The 9,560-nt window shown below is 39.2% G+C and overlaps 2 protein-coding genes across 2 annotated transcripts in view; one reads left to right on the top strand and one right to left on the bottom strand.

Moving 5' to 3' along the window:
- Positions 1-9,560, bottom strand: part of Rgl1 (ral guanine nucleotide dissociation stimulator like 1) — a 291,802-nt gene that overhangs the window by 271,799 nt on the left and 10,443 nt on the right. The window lies entirely within an intron of this gene.
- Positions 6,273-9,560, top strand: part of Apobec4 (apolipoprotein B mRNA editing enzyme catalytic polypeptide like 4) — a 6,039-nt gene continuing 2,751 nt past the window's right edge. Inside the window, exon 1 of the mRNA XM_004649101.3 lies at positions 6,273-6,465. The gene's annotated coding sequence lies outside the window, so the exon portion shown is untranslated. The remainder of the gene's footprint in view (positions 6,466-9,560) is intronic.

The raw sequence follows: 9,560 nt of genomic DNA, 5'->3' as shown, positions 1-9,560 counted from the left end.
CTATACAAAAATAAAGATGATGCCTTCACCTTTTGCTTACCCTAAATTTTAGGAGTCACCTTTAATTTTAAACTTTTGCCATTGTTTCCTAGGATAATAGAAGGTATCAACCAGAAGGAATTTTGAAAGGCAGAAGTAGGGCTCTAACAGGCCATCCCCTGCTGTTGAGACTGTGCTGCCACCCTGTGGCCATGCGTCTTATAACCCCAAACTAGAAGATCCCTGCTTTGCTTCCTTCTCTTTCCTCAACCCCAACACCTCCTATCTTTCTCATCTCCTTACCTAGCGAGTTCCTTCAAATATATTAAACCTGCTCACCTTCCTCATTTCATGCTTCCTTCTTAAATTCAGTGCCATTTTTAGGTAGTTTGTTACTGATACATAAATCTGGGCATTATTATTCAGAGTGTTAAGCAAACCACAACAAAGTATGTAATTAAACACAGCATGTTCAAGTAAAAGTTAAAAATTCTAGCAATAAAATATAAATTATTTTACTTCCTTCCATCAGAAAAAGATTCCCTATATGCTGTAAACTAGCAACACACAAACTACTTTGGATAGATCTCAAATTGTGGGTGCAGAACACCAATTAATAATTTACTGAAGTGTTAAATTCAGTAACATTTTTTAATTTTAAAATGAAAAACAAATAAATCAACAGTATAAAATTCAAAACAAGACTGTAAGATAGTAAGAATGTCCAGTACATTGTGTACTCTTATCTTCAAAGTAGTTGCTTATAATACAAGATATAGGCATGAAAAACCAATCAACAATATAGGCCTTTACCTATCCTTTCAGTGAGCTAACAGCAATTAGTAGTATATCTATCCTGGGCTGGCCAAATAGCTCAGCAGGTTAAAGCGCCTGCAAGCAGGTGCAGGGGGGTGGGGGTGTGAGCCCTCAGCCTGCCATGCCGGCCCACAATTGAGACTGGGCATGGTGGCAACCACCTGCAATCCCAGCTCTTGGGAGGCTGTAAACAGGCGGATCACTAGGAGTCCGATCTAGTAGTGAGACCCTGAACACCCTATAGACCGTCCCCTAAAATACAGGAAAAAGAAGTAGTGTATCTATCTTATCTTGTTTGTGTGCGCGCACACACACACACTTTTTTTCCTTTCTCCTTGCCTTCATCCTTTCCCCTTTTCCCCCATTTCAGACATTTTTTTTTTAAATTGTAGATATATTTCAGGAGAATTTTGTCTTTGTGTATCTTTATTATCATTGAATAGTTTTATATCAACAATACACATCATAAGTCACCTGAACAAAAATGAAACACAGCTTAGTAAAAGAAGACAAAAGAAAGGAGTCTCTTTCAGAAGCCATATGCTTTTCTGTTGCTATTTTCACAGTGAAATCTATGAACAGGAACTGTGATCAAAGCTCTTTGTCCCTTGTGCAATGAAAAAATTCAGTTTTGAAAGTTATTCTGCTCAACCTAACAAGAACTTTGCAGAGTCGACCCTCTTTAAAGTCTTCCTGCAACTGAGAGAAAACCTTTATAAAATGTGGCAACTATGTACAAAAATAAACTCAAAATGGATCAAATACTTAAATGTAAGATCCTAAACTATGTAAGCTCTGAAAGAAAAGCTAGGGGAAATGCTTCAAGATATTGATCTGAGCAAAGATTTCTGGATATGACCCTGCATACACAGGCAATGAAAGCAAACGTGGGCAAAAGGCAACCTGTAGAACAGGAGAATATATTTGTAAACTACTTATCTGACAAGAGACAAATATCCAGACTATATAAGAAACTGAACTGGATTACAAAGACCAGTAATAGTTACCCAATTTTTAGATGAGCAAATATATTTGCCCATCTTATATTTAGAAGATGTACAAATACAGACATCTCAAGAAAGAAATACAGGGGGCCTGCCCAGTAGCTCACTTGTTTAAGTTCCTGCTTAAGCGAAACAGGCTCAGAATTCTGTGGTTCAATCCCAGATCCTCATGCCTTACCAGACCTGTCCGTAACACATCCTAAGAGGACAAAAAAAAAAAAAATCCTTCAAGAAAGAAATACAAACAGCCAACAAGCACATACAAAAATGCTTAACATCACTAATCAACCAGAAAATTCAAACCACGATGAATCACAGTCATCTCACTCTAGTTAGAATGGTTACTATTTTTTTTTTTAATTTTATTTATTTATTTATGTGTGTGTGGCCAGCTCAGCCCACCAGGGGGCGGGGCTGGCTGGCATGTGGTGCTGGGGGATTGAACCGGGTCCCTGGGCTTTGCTAAGCTTGTTCTAAGTAGGTGCTTTAGACCACTGAGCCATCTCACCAGCCCCAGAATGGTTACTATTAAAGAGAAAAAAATAACATATGTTGGCAGGGATATGGAGAACAGGGAACCCTCTTGATGGCTGGAATGTAAAATAATAATCAGAGAAAGCAATATGTAGGTTTCGTGAAAACTTTGAAATAGAACCACCAAAAGGTCCAGCAATGTGGGGCCAGGGATACTGCTGGCACGCACAAGGTCCTGAGTTCAATTCCCAAAACAAAACAACAAATAAAATGTCCATCAATGCTGCTACTGGGTGCACACCCAAAGGAAATTAAATTAGCACGTCAGCGACATCTTCATTCACAAGTTTACTTTCAGCACTATGTACAATAGTGAAGGTATAACATCAACATAGATGTCTTCCAAGGGACAATGGAGAGACACAATGGGGTATGATTTATTACACAGTGGCATATTATTCAGCCTTTAAAAAGAATGAAATCCTATTATTTGCAGCAACATGTATGGGACCAGAGGATACTATGCTAAGTGAAGTAAAGTTAAGCCCCAGAAGATAAATATATATTCTTGCATAAGCAGAAGCTTACGTGGTTGATTTTGTGGGAGTAGAGATTAAAATCGTACTTACCAAAGTCTGGGAAGGGCACTGGAGGATAAAGAATAGTGAGGTCATAAACAAGTATAAGTGTCTGGAAGAAGTAATTTCTGAGGTTCTACAGTAGAGTAACTATGGTTAATGGCAGCTGTGTTTTTCAAAATAGTTACTGGTGGTACATGTCTGTAATTCCAGCACTCTAGAAGGCTGAGGCAGGAAGATCACAAATTGGAGCCTAGCCTGGAAAACTCGATGAAAACCTTTCTCAAAACATTTTGTTTAAAGCTGAGATGTAGCTCAGTGTGAAGGCCCTATGTTCAATAGCTGGCACTGCATGGGGGGATAGTAATGGGGATTTTGAATATTCCCAACCCAAATAAATTTTAAATGTTTGAGGTCATGGTTATCCCACTTACCTTGATCTGATTATTATACAATGTGCATGTATACTGAAATAGCAGATTTTGCCCCATAATTATGGACAATTATCATGCAATGATTACTTTTTTTTTAGTTTTGGCTACTTGAGTTGCTTATCCCTACAATCATCCTAAAATCCAGAACTCAAGAGGCTAAGGTGGGAAGTTTGTGAGTTCAAGGCTGACCTGGGTTACATAGCAAGTTCAAGACCAGCCTGAACCAAACATCAAGACTCTGTCTCAAAAAACAAAATATACACCCAAAATGCAATTGGTTTAAAGGAGAGTGTACTGGGGTTCATTTTTCTCATTTCTTGATGTAAGGTTTAACCTTTTGTTACTGCACCTTTTACTAAGTGCCCACCCCAGTGAAGGTGCACAATAAACCTTGGGCAATGCTACAGAATATGAAGTCATGTTCTGTCTTTTCCTACCCTCACTGGAATCCGTCAGATAGCCAGTTGTTTCCTGCAATGCTATCTAAAGAGGGTTGTTTGGTTTGTGCATTTTTCACGTACTGGGAATTTAGCCCAGAGCCTTCACACTGTGCTACATCCCTCATCTTTAAAAAAAAAAAAAAAAAAATTCTTTCTGGAGACAGAACCTCATTAAATTGCTGAATTGTTCCAGCTAGGCTCAAACTTGTAATCCTCCTATCTCAGTCCCAGTGTGCTGGAATCATAGGTACACACGACCATGCCTGGGCAGGACAGCTTACAGTAATACTATTTAAAGAAATATCTCGATTTCTTTTAACTTCTTAACCACCATCCTTTTTTCTTTTTCTTCTTTTTAGTACAAGTTTGCAGTACATGTTTACATTCCTGTGGGAGTTGGTGCATGAACACAATGCTGCATCGTGGCTCCTTTCTTCCTCATCTTTCCCTTCCCTCCCTTCTCCCTCAGTCATCTCTGAACCCAGTCCTAACAGCACAAATGTTTACATTCCTCATTCCTTGTGTGGAGGAGGTACACGTACACAACACATCTTCATTCCTTTTTCCATTCCCCTATCCCTTCCCTCTACTCTTCCTCCATCTCTTTATCCCCTTCCCCTTTGAAAGGGCTCTATCTCCTTACTTCTCATTATCTAATTTGCATTGTTCTCTTTATTTATGCTTTGGGTTGCTCATAGAAGAGAAAGCATGTGACATTTAAGCTTGTGTGTCAGATTTGTTTCACAACATTATGGTCCCCAGATGTACCCATTTACCTATAAATGAGTCAACTTTATCTTTATGGCAGAGCAGTAGGCCTCAAATGGGTATAAATACATTTTACTTATTCACCTACCTGCTGTTATACACATAGGCCACTTCCAAGCCTTAGCTATTATGAACGATGCAGCTATACACACAGATATGCATGTATCACTATAATATGATGTCTTTAACTCTTTTGGAAAGATTCCTAGAGGAAGGATAGCTGAGTCAAATGGAATTTCTAGTTTCAGTTTTTTGAGAAACTGTTTTGAGAAACGGTTCTGTTTTTTGAACTCCACAGTGATTTCCATAATGGTAGTGGAACTAATTTGCATTTCCATCAGTAGTGTAGAAGGGTTCCTTCCCCACCCCACCCACCCCACACCCCCAGCCTCACCAGCCTTTGTTATCATTTCAACTCTCCACGCTAGCAGTTCTTTGTGGGGTGAGATACAGGGGCACAGAGTGAAGAAGAGAGGTGACAGAACAAGAAACAAAGACAGCATGAAGGAAGGTGAACATGCTAAACTACCAGCTGATGAGTTAATGAGTACCCCTGAAGCCCTCAGAGAGCACAGGGACCAAAATTAAGCACAAAGCCCAGCAGGAGCCCCCAACAAGGGAGGGCAGTTGCCATAGTGGCTGTTGAAGTCTGGCAATGGAGGCAAGGCGAGGGCAGCTGCACTGCAGGAAGGCAGAAGGTGCCTTCCCGGGGCTCATTACTCCTGGGGGTTACTTTTAAGAGTAAATATGCTCAAGAACTGTTGGTAGTCACTAATAGAAATATACAATATCAATCACCACTCACTCCTTCAAGCTGCCTGAGGATGAGGAATGAAGGAATGATCTAGAGTAAGCATGGTAAGCTGGACTTCACGGAGCATGCCTGTAATCTTAGCACTTGGGGAAGCTGAGGCAGGAAGATCACAAATTTGAGCCCAGCCAGGCAATTTAGCAATTTACCAAGATCCTGTCTCAAAATAAAATAGGGGAGGGAGGCAATTCAGTCCAAAGGTTCTAGCTTCAAGCCCCAGTATGAAAGAAAGAAAGAAAGAAAGAAAGAAAGAAAGAAAGAAAGAAAGAAAGAAAGAAAGAAAGAAAGAAAGAAAGACAGACAATGAATGGCAACTATCAGCACTACTGGTGTTTAGGAAATGGTGAGGGATGAAGGGAGGCACAAGAAAAGAATGCAGCCAGAGAAGCTGTTCTTACATCCACCACAGAGCAAAGGAAACCACTGGTCCAGGAGTAAAACTAAAGCAAATCATATACACTCCAACAGCAAGCATTCTCCAGGGAACTTCTGGGGGCAAGAAGTTGCCAACGTCAAAAACTCAGATGTGGAAAGAACTAAGAGCTCCCCCCTCTTCAGGACCTGTCGACCTATTAGTTCGACTTGTTTCTCAATAAGTCAAGTCATCCCCCTAGGAGAAGCTCTCGCATCTACACAGGCCACAGTCCCACCAGATCTTGTCCACACACCATGCCTGCACTACTCTGGGCCAAGAAGAGTGCTGGAAAGAGAGCCTCAGACTTGGTTCTTACAGCCACATAAAGAAAAATCCTAATATGCTCAATTTAAACTGGCAGCTACCACCCTTTAATCTGGACTGGAATATGCAGTCATGTATATTTTCATCTTTGGAACAGGTGGTTTCATATGCAAATAAAGTAATAAGTGGCAGAGCTGTATCCTAGCAGTAGCTACTTTGCAAACGTTACCATGGCACCAATTCAACAGTGTTCTTAGAGGCAGCCACACCTCAGCAAGGTCTTTCTAACTCTGGACAGCAAAGTTCAAGTGAACTAACTGTAAAAAGAGTCCTGAACTGATGTAGGAGGAGAAACTTTATCACACAGTTGACCTCCAAATCTTCTTGAAACAGGGCCGGGGACTTCACAGGGCAAAGAAAAATAAAATGGACCATCTCCTGTAATACCTGGAATCTGGTCCAAGCCTGGAGAGAAAACGATGGTAACTATAACCACTAACGTTTGTTTTTAGCTGCTAACAGATTGAATACAGATTGTTAAGGGCCAACTCTATTTTCCAATTCCTCCAGTGAAAACTGTGCTTGAACAGTACTTGCTAAATCCTGGTTGGGTGAAATGAGAGCAGACTGCTGCCAGTGTGGTTCTTTCAGACAAACTGAGGAGGGCTGGGGATGCTCACCCTAACCTATCCCACCCCTAGGGCCTCAGTTCAAGGTCACACAAGGCTGGGTTTCTCAGACCTCTAATTCTCCATGCCAGTCATCTTCTCCACAGAGAGCAACGTGTTCTTCTCAAGCAAAACATAGAAGCAAAAGGAGTAGGGAGTAAGGACATGGGCTGCTGGGGAAACAAGTCTTAAGGCACTTGGCTTGAGAACTAGTCAAGGTCACTAAAGTAGGCACTGAGTGACACAGGACACACCTCAGCCTTGTCAGGCCAAAAAAGGAACAGACACCAAAAGTTAACGATACTAGATAACCTGTGATCAATGACAAATGGACACAGTATATCATGAATTCTATAAGAGCCCAAAAGGGAGCAAGGATTCCCTGCTTCATCTTCAGATGAGGATGATCAAAGAAGCCCAAAAGACCTTCAAAAAAGTGAACACTTGGGCCAGGGAGATAGCTCAGTGGCACAATTGCCTCTCTGGCAAGTGCAAGGTCCTGAGTTTGATACCTGGTACCAAAAATAAATAAATACATAAAAAATTTTAAAAAGTGAAGACTTCATTGAGCAACTTTCCCTAAGCAAAGTTAATTGACAGTGGAAAGTTACCAATAAAAGGAGACTCCAGAATTCCCTTCATTATATATCAACATCTCTGGTTGCCAGGCTCTCTAAAAGATAATAATGATGTGCTATTTCTGTAATTCTGGCTAAAATAAATATAGCAGAGGGTGCATAGGAAGAGAGGTTCAGTACAGCAATCTGGAAGTTCCTATTTTGCTGCCTTTATCTTAAGATCTTTGCTTTCCTAAAAGGTAATTATCAGAGCATTATATATAGTGCACTGTACATCTAAGCCAGCTTTTAAACATAATAATAAAGGCACTGAAGGGGTCTCTTGGTACAATTCCCAAAACATTTTAGCCTAATCAAACTGCAGATTTTCTATGGGTGGATTGAAATAGTAATTTGCATTACTATCTGATATCAGCAGTGTGTCATCCATGAGTCAACAAGATTAAGGATATAATATTTAAAACACTGAGAATTTAGGATTGGCTTCAGCAAATTTTGATAATCAGAGAGACCTGGTTTGGTAAAAGAGCCAGGGGAAAAAATCCAAGGAAAAAAGGTGTCAGATCGAGCAACAGGAAACAGTGTTAGTTTACCAAAAGATAGGTCCCTTGCCAAACGTTAAACCCAGCTTCCTGGAAGAAAACTATTCCAAGGACTAGTGAGCTTCAAGGGCAGAAATTCAGTTGCATTAGGAAAAGAGTACTAAGGAAGAAACTGAAGCAAACATTTGGATTAAGCTAATAAGGCAGACATTAGGAGAAATCTACAACAGGGTGGGGATGTGGTACCGGAGTTACTGCAAGGACATTAGCCACTAGGATAATGGTGACATGCATGAAGCCAAGTTCTATCCTGATGGTCTTAAAATATTTTCTACCCAGGACAGGATTAGAACAGGAACACTACAGCTTTCAGTTTATAGTTTTCAGTCCTTAAAATACAAGGTGTATTAAATATAGCAGTGACTGAAACAATCTGGGTTGAAGAAGACAGAGCTAAAATACTTCTAAATGGGAGGTCATAATAAATACCGAAGATATGACAAATTAGATTCTGAAAAGTGAAAATATATTTTACTCCAGTAATTTACATCAATGTGTTTCTTATTTGTCTGTTTTGCTGGCTGAACAAAATTAAGTGTAAACAATGAAACGATATAAAATAGAAGAAAATATAGGAACACTTAATTGTACTAAATAAAAAAGAAAAAAATTAACTGTAAGGTAAAGATTGAACTGCACAAAGTGTAAACTTTGGTAGAATTAAAATATCAGCATAGTCAGAAGCTTTATAAACCAATATGCACAAGAAATGTGACAATATTTTCCAAAACAATATGGATATCCTCAAAAAACAGATAAAGGATCAAGAACATTTGCAAGAATCAATACTACAGTTCAATGAGCATGTGAAATATGTTCATCCTCACTAGGAACAGAAAGGGTACACATTATAACAACAAAAATATACCAATACTCATTTCTTAAATTGGCAATAGTGTGATAAATACCACTAGGAGAAAATCTGATAGTAGTAAACTTTTCTAGGAAGCAATTCGACAATGTTTGACCTAATACTATGACTTATCATAATTGACACTAAAAAGAATGAAATTTATTCACAAAACATTCATCAAATTATTTAGAATAATTAAGAGGAAAACAATTAAATGCTACAGTTATATGAAAAATACTAACTAGCAATGTATATTCTATTTTTAGAGTACTTAATGATATAGGAAAATGCCATGATATGATACTAAGTAAAAAAGCATGATATAAAAGATAAATTTATTTTTTACATGTTTTTATTTATATACATTTATCAAGATGGGAAGGAATAGACCTGTCATCAGTAGTTGGTCCATAAACTGAAAGTGATGAGACTTCTTTCTACTTTAAATATTGTGGAGGACCACTTGGACAACTCCTTGAAAGAAGAGCATTTTGTCTCCAATTTGGCTAAGCCTGACCCTGTTTCCATGTATTACTATGTACAGAGCTGGCTAGGACTTTTCATTATCCCCCTAGTTGGCTTTAAGCATGAAAATAGGTCTAACTGAGATGCAGATGTGTAATCTTTGAAGCAAGATGACAGGTCAGTGTTGCCCTGCCTGTAACTCCCAAGAAGCATGTGTGAACTTCTCAGGAGGGAAAGCCACACTCCACACTGTCAGCTGGGATTGAGCCTCAAGAAAGAGGCTAAGACATCTCAAGACGTAAAATATTACACATCAGAGCTGAAGCACTGACCCAAAACATTAGATACTGCCTCAAATCCTGTTATGTAGATCTCTCTCTCTCTCTCTCTCTCTCTCTCTATATATATATA

The sequence above is a fragment of the Octodon degus genome, unplaced genomic scaffold (assembly GCF_000260255.1).
Source record: "Octodon degus isolate 3935 unplaced genomic scaffold, OctDeg1.0 scaffold00273, whole genome shotgun sequence".
NCBI classification, from domain to species: Eukaryota; Metazoa; Chordata; class Mammalia; order Rodentia; family Octodontidae; genus Octodon; species Octodon degus.
The sequence above is the reverse complement of the archived record's forward strand: the minus strand, read 5'-3'. Positions and strand labels throughout refer to the sequence as shown.